Source organism: Genypterus blacodes, unplaced genomic scaffold (genome assembly GCF_046128005.1).
Source record: "Genypterus blacodes isolate CSIRO-AG114 ecotype Tasmania unplaced genomic scaffold, CSIRO-AGI_Gbla_v1 ptg000008l_1, whole genome shotgun sequence".
NCBI lineage: Eukaryota > Metazoa > Chordata > Actinopteri > Ophidiiformes > Ophidiidae > Genypterus > Genypterus blacodes.
The window spans coordinates 1,005,001-1,021,125 of record NW_027466822.1 but is presented as its reverse complement, the minus strand read 5'-3'; positions in this window follow the sequence as shown (position 1 = coordinate 1,021,125).

The window sequence follows — 16,125 nt, the reverse complement described above, 5'->3', positions numbered from 1 at the left end:
TACGGGCAGTGTTCTCCACTAGGGGGCGTAGTATCTCTAACCTCATGTGTCTTAATTTACAGCTTTGTGTGTGCGTGTGTGTGTGCGTGCGTGTGTGTATGTTTGTTATTCTGCGTCCTATCCGCCTGTCATAGTGCTGTGGGCTCGTGCTGTGTGTGAAACTCTTGGAAAGTATTCAAAGGTGTTTTAGGTCGTGAATGCCTGTGCTGACCTTTAACCCTGTGTTGTTCCTTCAGCTGTTCTTACTGTCACTGTACGTTTTTGTAAAGTATAAAAAGACTAAACAAAGATGAAAAGTATTTATTGAAGTGTGTTTAAAAAACCATAAAGGAATATAATTAATTAAATGGACTTTGCTTTTATTTTGAAAAGCTAGTGTGTTTTCTATCTGATTTAATAATCAAATATAACAAAATGATGTATCCCAGAATAAATAAAGCTTCTTTTCCTGACCAAATACACGTGTTGTTGCATTGATGCTGCATGGGACATTTTCACAATCAATCTTTCTATTAAATTTTTTTTCCCCTCCTTTCTTTCTGTTAAAGGTCATTCTGTGCAGTTTTACTTTAACGGAGGGTTTGTCCCTGCCTCTTTGTTCTTCCCACTTTTGGGAATAAAAATTATCAGTTCTTTGCTACAGAAGATTTATTGACAAATCTGCAGTGACAGCAGCTCTGTGTGACCCTCTGGGAATAAGCTTTAATAAAATCACAAACTGACTCAAAAAACCTTCATCCTTAAGAGACACAAGTCGGATATTTCCATTGTAAAAACTGGAAATCAGAAATGAATAGTACACATTATAGATATGAGCCCAACAATGCCTGGTATAGCAGAGTTTCATGTACAGTAGGTGAAGTTGCCCAGTATCGCCAATAGGTGGAGCCAAACATCAAGCTACTGTCTGTCGTTAGTCAGGCAGAGAAAGATGTGATGGATTTGCTGCAAAGTAAAAAGAAAAATCTAACAATACCATTATTACAATATTTCAATCTGTGTTAACATTGATTAGACGCATTTAGCTGCGCTCGAAAAAGAGAGAAAAACACAAAACATATTTCAGAAACACACATAAAGAAATCAGCAGGATTCTATGTGAAGTGTGAAGGGTGTGTGTGTGTGTGTGTGTGTGTGTGTGTGTGTGTGTGTGTGTGTGTGTGTTGGTGTGTGTGGGTGTGTGTAGTTTGGCTGTGACAAAGGAACACATTATTCTGCAATATTCTGCAATATTTCTTAAAATGGCCATATATATAATTTTAGAAAAAATAGCTACTTTCTTTGTTATGATTGCAAATTCATATGCAAACGAAATAAACACTACAAGTATTTAAATTTAGGTTGACATTTTCAAAAATAAATCCTCTGGAGTATGAAGTGATTTTGCAGTTTTACATTTCATGGATTTTCACTTTTATTTATTATGTATTAATTCACACTATTGGTAACAGTATACGTATAATAAGTACAATAAGTCATTATTTATTGATTAATAATCTGTACGGAAATAAAGGTACATTTTGGCTTTTCAAAGTCTTTGCCAAGTCGGCTTTATTCTTCTTATTAGGTTTTTTACAAACTAAAAAAAAAGCTTAGAAAATCATAGAAAACATTTGTGAGGATTCTTCTTAATTAATATTTAAACACTATTACAACTTATAATAATATACCCATTTTACTTAATTTTACTTTTCTGTCTAGTAAAAAAACGTGTTGTTTACAAATGACATTCCCCCTCTGTGATCGTCGCTCTCTACACAAACACTCCCACTTCAGCTCCCCGTGCTGCTTTCCCACCGACCTTTACATATACGCTAACATCATAAACTAAACTTGTTACACGAGCTCAAGGGTGAACTGCTACCACATTTCTGCTCTCATACGAAGGCATTTGTGCCGTCTCTTTGTTATGGAAAATAACTTTAAACACTTTACCCATTTTAATCCACAAACACAAAGAATGATGGGAATCTAAAATGCCCACAGTTTTCTTCCCAGGTTTCAGGTTTTATGTTGACTGAACTCATGACGCCAAAGCAAAAGAAACTAGCATTAGTGTCAAATGTTAAACTAATCCCCTCGTACAGTTTTGTGGTTGCTATTAGTGTTTGTGCTGCTGACATTTTGACATTACTGCCCGCATCATTTTGGTAGATATTGCATGTTGTGGATATTGCATGTCAGCCATCCAGCACGAACCTGCGGCCTCAGAGGACTGTGGCGACTTGGCAGACAAACAGTGTGTTTGTAGTCATGGATGCAAGGAATCATGGGGGAAATGAGACACAAAGTGATGGACTGGGTCAGTACAGACTATCATCTATTACAGCTTATTATGACCTATAAAGCTGAAGGTTTTAGGCTTTATGGGTCAAATTTGTCACATTGTATCTTAACCTTTCAAACTGGCTCCACTGCTGGATTAGCTGAGGTGACATAATTAAGATTTACCGCCTGTAGATGGAGACATTCCATCTCACTTGCTTTGCCCTGGCTGCTCACAGACCATCATATTAGCATTAAGTCCGGCTGTTTATGACCTACGTGCATCAAAGTCTGCTAACGCTGTGATGCATCTTATTTGACATCATTCAGTGAAATCGTGCTATATAATCTCCCTCTATACGTATTTCCCTCCCTCAGGACGTGTCGGGCGGCAGATGGGAGGTGATGGAAGTGTGTGGTAGCGTAGGTGGTGACATGACAGGCTGTCAGGCCCTAATGCAGGCTAACATCTGGAGGTTGTTGGCTATGTCACTTCAGGCTTGTTGGCAGGGTCCTCTAGCCCGAGGCCAGACCCCACCCTGAGGGGGACGGATCTGGGGCCAAACCCGGGCCCCTGAGACGCCACGCAAGCTCCAGTCACTTTGCCTCGTATCATAAAGTGAAGTGAAAACAGTCAAACATGTCAGACTGGTTAATACAGTGCAGGAACCGGCCCAAGTAGGTCATCATCAACGTGCACAAGTAAGGGCAGAAAGGATTCCAGTGACATTGAAAAAGGACGACTTGCCCTTGGAAGCCGCCGTGGTGAAGCATCTTGGCCGTATATTTGTCATGATAAACAGCTGTGACAAAATCCTAACAGACCATCATGAGGCGCCCTGCGTGGGTGTGTCTGTGTGTGTGTGTGTGTGTGTGTGAGAGTGTGAGGGGGGGGGGGGGGGGCCGGCCTGTTAAAACCGTTAGCGGCAGTGAGGCGCTGTGCTATTAGAGCCTCCTGGTTTTTATTTTAGCTCGCCGCCAGCATCCAAGGAGCAAGTGCCTCCCGTGTTTTAATGACAGCCTTCACCCAGAGGTAATTTCGTCCTGATTGTAGGAAGGAGGAGGGAAAAATCACCTCTTAAAAGTCTCTAAATTGCATCTTATTTGTCCACCTTTTTACTAACAACAAAAGGCCGCCTGACAATGGCACCGCGTGTCTCTGCCTCTCCTGGTGACCAATTACAGCGCAGATATTACAGATGGCACCCGGGGAGGAGAGACGGAGCTCTGATGGAAAAGTTTGGATGGATGGAAAAGTTTCTTCTTTTTTTTTTCCACTTAAGAAATAATTGGATTTGATGCTCCGGCTACAAAAACAACTGAATTATTTGATTAAATCTTGTGTTTCTTTCTTTCTTTCTTTCTTTCTTTCTTTCTTTTTTTCTTTCTTTCTTTCTTTCTTTCTATCTATCTTTCTTTCTTTCTTTCTTTCCTTCTGTCTCACTATATCACATTTGACAGATAATGCTTCTATTTCATACTTCAGAGAGAAATATTCAGGAATATTAACCTGGCTGTGGTGACTGTTATTGCGCAATATTTGCTTGTAATATAATTGTAGTACTATAAATACTTCTGGTTCTGGTTCAGTTCCAGCTGAAGAACATCCAGACGGATCAAACCCACTGATCTGGACTCAAGTGTTCCTCTTCAGATCGATTTCTCTGAGAAACAAAAAATCTCAAAAACAACATCATGAAACTCTGGAGGCGCCACGTTCTGGCTCATCACAGGAAGTTGCTCCTATCAGAGGAGTCCCTGAGGTTAGTTTGGAGGATCTGTGCTGTGAGGCTGGAGGTCCCATCAGAAGCGCTCATCGCCACCAAATCACACTCTATTGTGTCAGCTGGAGGGAAGTTGAAGATCAACGCACTTGCATAATTACCCTCATCAGGAGCGTTTTTTGCGGCTCTCCTGCTTACTCCTGACCCTACCTGGGCAATCACACACACCATCTCCAGACACATTGTATTATAATCACTGCCATTCACTGCTCACTACCACTTAAATATACATTTCTGTATTATCTCCCAGAAACCTGCTGCTCCCTCTTCGCTTCTCGTTTGTTGTTTGCTCACTTGATTGCCTACGTCAGTCAGCAGTAAATCGGTGAGTCAGTCTGTCATTAAAAGTACTGTGGGAACTGGTTTTGAAATGACTGAAACACGTGTATATTGAATTGCAAACCTCCTCCCAGCACACACACACATGCACACACACACATGCACACACACGCACACACACACACACACACACACACACACACACACACACACACACACACACATACACATACACACACACACACACACACACACACTCTCCTCTAGCTAATGTTGCTGTTAATAGCCAGTGCTGGTTTAATTGGTTTCTAAATGCTGTAAGCAGGGATCCCACTGTGTGCTTAATGAACAGGTAGCACTCCATGATTACAGCAATCTCAACCCACCACCCCGCTGCTTGAGCCTCTTCACACACACACACACGCACGCACACACGCACACACACAGTAGAGCAGTAGAAGCCGCACACACTGTCCCCGGTCCCTTACATAAATGGACAAAAGCAATTTAAGAGGCTCCTGAGCGCTGCAGGATGCTGAGTAAATTAGAGATGAAGAAGAGAGCAAGTGAGGGAGAAAACAAAAGAAAATGAGCGCTGCTCTTTCACTCAATGTGGCAGATGAGTGCAAGAAATGATTATGAAGGCAAGAAGAGGCGGAATCATTTCATATTGTTGTGTGTTTCTGTGTACAGTAGCTGCAATGTTCCTGATTATGAAAAGGTGGCTCACTTTTTTTCCAGTCGCATCCAAAAAGCATTCTCGCCATCTTTTTTAATCACCTATTTTCATTTTCGCTCCAATTATGATAATGGTGCTGAAAGGTCACTTAGAGAGCACTTCATTCCACTGCTCCTTTCCTTTCCTATCCTCTTTCCTTTCCTCCGTCTGTTCCGCCTTGTCTGTCCTGAGGCGTGGAGTCACAAGCTCCTCTTTCCAGTGGGCTGACGATGATGTGAGGTGACAGCCACCTCTCTCTCTCCTCGGCACAACCGCACACACAGAGTGAGCAGAAACAGGGGTGGGTCTCATTGGCGACCTGTATATATGTACGGCTGGGTGGCAAACCTCATATTGTATACATATTTGTTCAAACATGTGCCTCAGTAATCCTCCCCATGCTGTTCTCCCTCCCACTCGTGTATATAAACAGGCCAGCCTTTGCCCATCGGAGCCACCACGGGGGAAAGGTTAGAGGGGAGACGTTTGGGGGGCCGGTGAGGCAGGGGTGCATGCTCTGCCTCCGCCAGATGCCCTCTGTAAATAAGCCCTTGGAGGGCCGCCACCGGGCGTCCTGACCCGTCCAAGAGGACGCAATCAGGTTGTCCCCCCTCCTACTATGTGTAGAGGGTGAGGAGGGGTGAGGGGAGGACAGGGTCTGGTGTGTATGTGCCTGGCGCTGACACAGAGGAGCTGTAGGTCTAATTCATTAAACCAGCCTTCTAATATAAACAGCCATTCATTTCGCTCTCTGACACTGGGCCGTCTGGACAATGTGAGGAGCGCCAATAGAACTGCCATACATTGCTGTGTGTGTGTGTGTGTGGAGCCTGGCTGTTTGTGTGCATGGAGTCTCAGTGAGCCTCTGGGTCCCCAGTAGGTACAGTGAGGCAAACCAGAGGCTTTCACGGCCTTCGACACGGTTCACTGAGAAACTGAAATGCACATTTTAGTTTACAATTCCACTTAAATGCACGGAGGAATTAATCAGTCCATACTGATTGTACAGCAAAGGAAGGGCATTATGGGATGTTGCTGACATACAGTGCATTACTCATATGAGCTCAGCGGGTGGTGGATTCCACACAGCCACTCTCCTGAAATGTAGCAGTAGTGCCAGTATAGCAGCTTTTCAAATGGAAATATGGCAAATATGTTTCTACAAGGTTGTACAGGATAACTTATACACGTAAATGGTGTTGGAAAGTTTTAAAAATAGCAGAATTCTGATATCTGCGGTTAAGAGTTTAGTGAGTTCAGATTAGACACCTTACAGGAAGAGCCGTAGATTTCACAAGATCAATATTAATCTGAAATGTGTCGTTTATTAATGTATATGTGACGTCATTGTTGTCACTCAGTGCTGCTGAATGTGGCTTGTGCTTTGTAATTTTGTTTTCCTGAATTAAACATTTTACATAAGAAGTGACACAGTTCAGTCAAGCGAGGTTCCCTGTATGGACAAAGGATTGGGACACGTACACATTACACCTATAGGAGCTTTTATGACATCCCATTCTTAATCCATAGGCATTAATATGGAGTTGGCCCTCACTGTGCAGCTATAACTGCTTTCACTCCTCTAGGAAGGCATTTGGGAGGTAAGACACTGATATTGGACATATATTTTGTCACATCTGTCTCCATATATTGCTACAATATATGTCTCCATATATTATTACAATATATGTCTTAATCAACCATTTATCTCTCTATTTTGGATTCTGAGCTCTTTCACCTGTTTTGTGTTTTGAGTTTATTCCTGTTTTTTTGTGGATTATTATTATTTGCTTGGTTATTCTTATTTCTTGACTTTAGGCATTTTGGTTTTGAACTATTAGTGTGTTTTGTGTTCCCACTTTTCCTGCTTGGACTATTGGATTTAGGGCAGCTCTCCTCACTTCATTCCTGTTTGGCCTGCGTTCTATGTCTCCATATATGTGTCCCTATATGTGTCCATATATTTTGAGCATCTATGTCTCCATATATTATTATGCAAGTGGTAGTATTGCAAAGTGGAAGCGTTTAGAAACCGCAGCAACTCAGCCACGAAGTGCTAGACCACGTAAAGTTACAGAGCAGGGTCGCCCAGTGCTGAGGCTCATAGTGTGTAAAAGTTGCCAGCGCTCTGCTGACTCAATAACTGCGGAGTTCCAAACCTCCTCTGACATTAATATAACAATATTATCCATGTATTTTGACCACGAAGAGGATAATCCTTTGATCCCCAAGACAAGTTAAAGAAAATCTCCCCACCACCCAGGATGCAATGAAGAAAGCATCAGAAAAAATGCAAGATTTGTTACCTTGATTTGATGCCTTGAAGAAGCAAGAAGCAGCCCTTAAGCCACCAGCAGAGTTGTGAAGAGGCCAAATTCAAGGCTGAAAAAGAAGACTGTTGATGAGTGCATTAGATTAGAAGCTGCTTGAACGTCACAAGTGATAAGAAGGGCGAAGGGCGAAAGAGTGAAGTTGGTTGATTTGGTGAGCGACATCGAAACCCAGGCTGAATTAGCGATGGACTCCTTCTTTATCGATACGCCAGATGCCATGACCTGGATGACTGAGACCTTCACACACATTTGATTGATACTGGAAGCCAAATAAACTGATCAGAAAGTGAGAATAATCAGATTATTGCATGTCAGTAAAGAAATATAGAATCATTTATGCAAGATTTTAGACATAATTTTCAATCCCTTTCCTTCTTTACCCTATTGTGCTTATCAAATAACCTTTTATAGACGTTGTAAACAGACAAGAAGAGGAAAAGATCTGAAACACTCTGGCGTCTCATCCCAATTCTTTATCTCAGGTTAACTCTCAAATACACCCACACGAGCACACACATCTTTCTGAGCTCCAGCAGAGGCAAATTGGCCAGAAGAGACTCCCCATCGCAAACACTTAGCTCCATGTCTCTTCTTGCTCTTTCGGCGTGAAATGAAACATTTTCCTTTGTTCCGGTTAGAGAATGGAATGAGATGAAAAGATTCAGGCTGCTAAAAGCAAGTGACAGAGGGTGTTCGTCCCAAAAAAAGAGAAGAGGACAGACGATGACAAACAGAGCGAGTATTTAGAGGTAATGATGTACAATGATGAGCAATCATGGAGGTTCAGACGCATGGACAATTACGACGCCGTCTCTTCTGGACTTTATAACGGCTGAAAAGTGAAATAAATACGTGGGAGGAATCTTATGCTATATGATTTTGATGAGTCTTTACCCTTTAAAGTGCTTCATATGTGTCTGATGAGGGGGAGGGGGGGAACAGCGCCCCCTACAGTGCCTGCTCACTGCCCTGTCACCTCCATAGTTACTGCTTAAGTCCCTTGAAGGTGTATTTAGTCTTTAGCGCATAGGTGTATTTATAATGACTTAAGTCAATTTGTTTTGTGAATTCCACTAAGCTTTTATATGCCTCTAAATACCACATTTTGTTATTGTATTTGAATAGTCTATATTGGGCTGATATGACAAATAATGATTAACAAAACACACGTAAGGTACAGTGTTAGTGATGATGGACTGCATAATAAATAAACATGTCCAAATATCAACAATATTTGTTTTTGCAAGTTGAAATTTGGCCTTGTTAATAAAAACAAACTGCATTTATGTGTCAGATGTGAGCTGAAAACAAATGGTATTGTGCTCACTTGTACTTGGTGGTGGTGTAAATGTAGCCTGAGTGTCTGTCTGGCTCTCATTGAGGGACACGTTGACAGTAGACAGTGCTGTCAACAAAGGACAGACAGGCTGCACACACACCCACTGACACTGATACTGAATGTGGAATGTGGGTTTTACGGGCTTAAAAGTCACTTACTCACACACACACACTCCTACATCACGCACACATTCATACACACCCAATCTGTGGAAACACCAAGCACACACCCACCCACATACACAAACACACACAAACACACACGCACCTAGGTATCTGTGACCACTAATTGTGTCTGGCCGGTCCCGTCCCTAGCAGCCAGGGTCATGGGAGTGCTGTGGGACAGGACAGGGTAGCCATTGCGGCGGCCTCTTAAACATAGCCTATCCTGAGGCCTGTTATTACCCCGAGAAACTATCATCTTTTTCTCCTCAAAACCCTCCTGCTCAGTCAGTTTAATGAAGCAGACATTCCAACGGGGGAATGAACAGCGACTCCCACAGTCGCACACACAGTGGCAGCAGCAGCAGCCATTAATGCTCCCAGACAACATGCTAACTGCTGCAAGCTAACGGCCCAATTAGCTTAAGCGCCACACAGTTTCAAGGTACTTACACTTTTTCTTCACTAGACCTCAGGGGGAAATTTTGGACATGTTACACCACATAAACATAAACATAGACTCAAACAATATCACCAACATCTTTGCTTCCTTTGTCTTCCCTTTTTTCTCTCTTTCTTTGTTTCTTCCCACCTTTATCTGCAGCCAACTTTTCTTTCATTCTATTCTGTTTTCTTTCGCTCCTATATCTAATTATCAAATGTGCATATACTAAGTTGCTTAATTGTTCTTTGAGATTAATTCTGCTTGCTACCCAAGAGGTGAAATGTAAGTAAGAACATCTCCTGCTCTGTAGTTTTGAGCAACTTACTCTACATTTACTAGCTAATATCCTTTATCTACTCCACTAATTTATTTAACATTTCTAATGCAAGACAAAATGTGAAATATGAGGGATTGTTTTTATTCCATCAACCTCTGACTTTAAAGTACGTTTTGCTGCACACATCATTTTACCAAAAATTGTTTGCAAAGTTGAAAGTTGTTTTTTGATGAACCGATTTTTATCTCTGTAGTATAAAACTGTAAATCACGGTAGAAGTTCAGGACTAAAATGTGTGGACGAGCATGTGAGGCTCAACTGCAACCTCCTGACTTTCCTTTTATTATTACTATTATTACATAAGACCAGTAAAGTTTGTTTTTGTGACAGTAGTCGCTATGATTGCTTACAAATCATTTACCACCCGACTGCAGTATAGAGCAGCGTGATATACCACAGCTCGTTATGTTGTTGTTGTAATATGTCTTATATTTTTATGTCCCCTTTATAACTGGAGTGAAGGACAAGTGCCAGCATGGGATTCAAACCGAACACATGTGTTGGTGATTGTATGCAATTACTTTATTTGTCATAAGAAACAATAGTATGTTTAGGGATAAATGTGTCTTTTTATTGAGATTGGTGTGTTGCTTTTGAATAAACTGCTAAGAACAGTTTCAGAAGTTTGACCTCACAACGTTAAGGACTCATTAAAAACAAATCCCTGCTACAGCTCTTGGAATGAGATCATTTTTCTTATTTTTTTGAATAATGATGCTATCCTGATTTACTCATGGACGCAGGTAACACCTAATGTCCTATGTAGAGGTAATGCGACCACTTTAACACAACCATTGAACCTTCAACTGTCCACTTTCTGTAAGAATGAGATGTGATATGAGACTTCAACTAAGTAATTTTCTTAATGGCTCCACTGCGTTTTGCTGGCATCTATTTGATACTCATCATGTTGGAAAGAATTTCCTGTTCTACCCGTGTTGTTTAAAGAAGGCAGAGCTGCTCGATGTGTGACAGGACAGAAATGGAACCCTCCTCTCCTCTCCTCTCCTCTCTCCTCTCCTCTCCTCTCCTTCGGCTGTTGCTTTGAATTAGTCTCCTGCTGCCTTTATTAGCAGCAGCGGTGGAATCAGAGAAGCTCGTCTGCGTAGATGGTGAAGGAAGGAAGGAGAAGGGGGTTGGGGGGGTGACCGCTAAGTGCTTCACTTCTGATCTCTGATGGGGGTCATGGGGTCGCGGCTCAGCCTCACCCTGATGACTTGTGACACCGCCTGAACAACCAAAACCACACACACACACACAATTTATGTTCAAGAAGACACAAAGCCACATCCTTTAGTACTGATAATATTACTTTACTGTACTCTGGCTTGACAAAGGACTCGTCTATTCACTGCTTAGATGTACTTGTAGAACTGAGCCCTCATGATTAAATTAGTGACCCTATTTTTGATATTTCACGTGTTAAGAGTAATTAACAGCTTGACAGCAGGCTTAATGTTGCTCTCTAATCATATCACCAAATTAGCAGTCATTTGGTGGTTCTTAATGACACTGCTCTCATTTTACTCCCCAGTTATGTTTCAAAATACCAAGATGTAATTAAAAATGAAATGTAATCAAGTAAAGTATATGCTTTTATCTCCACTGCACAGGCGCTTTGAAAATAATTTAAACAAAGAATGACACAGGTTTCCTTTCAGTTGTTTTACAAAATTCACAAAGTTGCTCTGAAATGATCCTGTCGACCAACTTAACAAGAGATAATATTGGACGTAGAGGTCAAATGTAGACATGGTATGGCCCTGATATCATGTGTGCAGCACTTTGTGGTTGAGCAGAATTGAAAAACACACATACCTCCACCAAGGCTGCACAAGCTCAGAGACATTTTTGTCTTATTTGAGTGATATAGAGAGAAAGTAACAGACATAATCAGTCTAAGTGGGATTGGAGGATAACACTGACTGGACACTTCGGGCTGTAAGTGTGTAAACGTATAAATCTCTCCGTAACATTAACATGAACCTCTCTGCCTTTGTGTGATTACCAAATGGAATGTGACAAAGCTTTAGTAGCAGATCGACTCATCTAACATTAACTCAAACTCCAGAGCGAGACAGAGGAAAACTCTCTCTCCTGATAAAGATCTTAGAGGAGATAGTTATCCTGAAATATTTAGACGACCGCAAATGGCGAGATGCAAAGAAAGCTGAAGGATTTGAGCATTTCACTGCAGTCCAGGTGAATGGAACAAACAGACAAACATACTTTATTACTTTATTATTCATTTATCATTTATAAACATTCCCCTCTATGCCATTTGAATGACTAATGACTCACTCTGCTTCATTTGTCTCTGCTCTTAGTGTCTGTTCTCTCAGGAATATTACATATAAAGTGAATATTTGTTTCACCTTCACACCTTTCCTCCCCCCGCCCACCCCCCCAGTCTGTCTTAATGTGGACACACAGTGGAGGATAAAAGTCCCCCTCCTCTCCTCCCCCCTCCCGTCCCAGACTGTCTCCTGTGTGTTTATCTTCTCATCAGGCCTCTTTATTGGTAAATAAGGGCGGCCCGCCCAGCCTGGCCCCTTTTTTCTCTCCTTCTCCTCTCACTCTTTAGGCCCTTACATCTGTCTCTCCCTCCTCCACTCCGTCTATGTGTGTGGAGTCTAAATGCTGCTGATATGTGTGTGTGTGTGTGTGTGTGTGAGTGTAACTATAGCGGCCAGTGTTTAGGCTATTAGAGACGTCTATTTACAATCTGGAGTTTCCTATTGATTATGTCTGCCTTCTCTCTGTGTTTACACGGGGAAATAAATAACACATGTCGCCGCCTCGCTCACAACTCCACCTCTTCTCTCCTTCAGCGCTCTCTCTCTCTCTCTCTCTCTCTCTCTCTTTCCTCTCCCTCTTCTTCTGCTTGTGACATTTTTTGATTCTTCTGATTTTTTTTTTCCCGCCTTTGATGGTTTTTTATTCACAACATCCTGCTGTTAATGTGGCTTCCACTTCAAATACAGATTCTAACACAGTCAGATTGCGATTTGTAAATGGAGACGCACACAGTGGTGAACACACACACACACACACACACACACACACACACACACACACACACACGCACACACTACAAAATTACACAAAACATAACACTACACCACATCTCCCTCACACACATATATACTTGTTAAATGAGCATTGTACATTTTAGTGTGCGTTCTTTCTTCTTTCTTTCTTTCTTTCTTTCTTTCTTCTTCTTCTATAAACTCCCTGCTCACCGCTCGCCCAGCACCATTGTGCTTTTCCTCCGCGCCTCTCATTGGTAACAGGAGCCGGGCGTCTGGGCTTCAAACCAGGCAGTGTGTCATACCTTCCATCCCCTCCTCTGCCTCTTCTGCTGGGCCTGCAGCCCCCAGATAGCCACTGCTGATAAGACCTGAGCTCCATCTGCACAATGGCTCACACACTGGACACTACTTTCTCTTATTAAAGGTGCAGAATTATCTCTCTCCATTTTAAATTTGACTTTATTTCAAAGTTGTGGTGAACAAAATATACGATACATACTAGTTTGTTGTTAAAGATGCTGCAGATACACAAATTCATAAATTCATTAAGTTTAAATGTACGTGTGTCTGACTGAATTCAAGTGCAGGTATTGATGTGGTGCTGCACACAAAGGGTGTTTTCTCAGTCTCAGCGTGTGTGTGTGCGTGTGTATGTGTGTGTGTGTGTGATGAGAGTTTACCCTCTCAAGATCACCTCTCCACAACAATCAGAAGAAGAGGGATGGAGGATGAGATGAAAGGCAGTGAAGTTGCAGAGATGCAGTGTGTTTATATGAGAAAGGCTTGAATAACAGGTTGCGGCGGTCGGTGGCTGTAACTCTAGCTGCTTGTGTGGATGCAGGCCGAGTGTTACGCCGCTCTGTGCTTGCAGGAGGCTTACAGACGCTGCTCCCAGAGTGACACCACATATTTTGACCAGCAATCAAATAAACTCTGTCTGGGTTTTGAGAGCCTTTGATGCCAAAAAAAATGCCACAACGTTGAGTTAGAAGGCAGTGAGAGCTGGAGCTTAGTGTACATAAATACATAAACACATAAAATAACTTTCCAACCAACTGAGACTGGATGAGTGGGCGCTGTGATGTGGGAATGTTCTCCTCTGACCAACAGGGAGCAGTAGAGGCCTGTTTAAGCTTAATGCATGAAGCGGCACCTCGGGTCCAGCTGTTCTCCAAACGCTCCAAACTCTCCTCACCTCTGTTTCTGGCACCGACCTGCCGGCAAACAACCAATCGGGCCAGAGTGTGTATGTGTGTGTGTAGAGAGAGAGAGAGAGAGAGAGAGAGAGAGAGAGAGAGAGAAACATACATACAGATAGACTTTGGGCAACAAATATGGATGGACATCTGCGTGACTGACTGTGTGTGTGTGTGTGTCTGAGAGAGTTGTTGTACATATTTGTATCTGTATCTATGGATGTTTTTCTGTTTTTCTGTTGTTTTCCACTGAACTGTATCTAGTGGCCTTGTGGCTGCCACAGACATCCCTCCAAATGACAGTCTAATCAGAATACATGTCCATGTAAAACGGCACCAGTCATTACCTTACTAAGTATAGGACAGCCGCTCTGCTCAGCCAAATGTTTTATGATAACCAGTGTGCGTTAAAATATGTGTCCTGTGGGAATATATGTGTTGAGAAGTGAGCGTGACTACATCTCAGTGGCATTACTCTGCATGCCAACGTTCCAGAAACATTCCTGCTCTTCTTTTCTTGGTGGCCTCAAATGATTTCTGGTATTTAATGCTTTTCTGTCACTGTCATATGCCAGCGTAAATGATCATTTCAATTAAAAATCATAAATGCGCCTGTGTGCTTTAGAGGACAATCATGTTTGTTGTTATGGTTACAGTGTGTTTGGATCTGAAGATGTCCCAGTGAATCAGGGGGAGGCTGCAGCTAAGTGCACACCTCACAGCTGCAGGTTACCTCTCATGGTTCACCCTTCACTTCAGCTTAACCATGCTCATGAATGACGGATCTGATCGTAGAGTTCACTGTGTTTAGTGTAAACAGCTTCACAAATCCAAAGGTGTACAGGTATCTCTCCCAGAATTAAAGTTCCTGAACCCATTTTGAAACTCCTATAGGTCCTCCATGGTAGTTCAGGGACCGCTGGGTCAAGCGTGCAAGATCAGACATTGTTTATTGGTCAGATCCAATCTTTAAAGTTAAACAACCTTCAAAAGACACATAGTGTTATAACACAGTGGATGATATTCTAACACTGGCAAGCGAACTCTGTCTCTGTCTTTGTCTCTGTCTGGTAGTTGTGTGTTTGTGTGTGGGAAAGAAGCAGATCATTTAGTGTAATTTCTATGATCTCCACACGACTGTACAGTGGGAATGTGAGCAAGGAGTTCAACTAAAACAACCACACCATTCATCCCCTGACAGTTCCTCAGTTAGTTCTGATCTATTGACCTGAAAGTGCCTGGATCATCTGTGGATCTGGTATAATCTGATCATTTTCACAGCCTTAGTGTCACATTGGTGTCTTAGGGTTCCATGACAACAGCACCATCCTGTTGTACTCCATGGCCACAGTGCAGTGCAGTAATAAGTGACCAGCTCAGTTTGTTTCCCAAGCCGTAGCCTGTCACGATCTCAAGATATGGTCACTGTGTCCCATGGTTTTCAGCCAGACGGGCCGGGGCAGGCGGGCCAGGGCAGGGCTTGAGCCTGTGGTCAAGATGGAGCAGGAGCAGGAACCAGACCTGACCCACACAGGCGCCTTCAGTCCTCGCCAAGCGGGGGCCTCTTCTGGTCCACGACTGCCCACGGACTGTAAACATGCTGGACAACAACGTGAGAGAGAGGGAGAGAGAGAGAGGGAGAGAGAGAGAGAGAGAGAGAGAGAGAGAGAGAGAGAGGGAGCGAGAGAGAGAGAGAGTTTGTTCTCTGGCTAACCACAGTGCTGCTTGGCATCTGCTCACCAACAGAGCCAGAAAGGAGCTGTAAGCCATCACCACTGCACATGAACACATGTATCGCTGATGTCCTGTGAAAACCTCATATCTCCATTTTTCCCTGACCTCACCAGCTTGTGATCCCGTCGCATAAAAGTGTAAAAAACGCCACGGGAACAATTTGTCAAGCGAGCACAAAAGAGGGACGGCACCTTCTCTCTGTGAGGCAGCGCTGCCTCTATGCCCCCATGTTGTCCTTACTGTTTGACTGGCACTTGCCATGCGTCTGTGTGGCTAAGTGGTCTTTATGGTGTTTTGAGTGGTTGTTATGGGGACCGCTTTGGTGTTTGGTGTGGTTCCTAAAGCTCCTATCCTTTATGTTAAAGAGAGATGAGGCTGGATGTTCACCTGGACAGACTTGGCTTGTCCAATGTCACCTTAAAGACATTCCAACCAACTCACTAATAATAAAGGACATAAGTTAAAAGACGGATATCATAAATTAATTAATGTAACCTTTTCC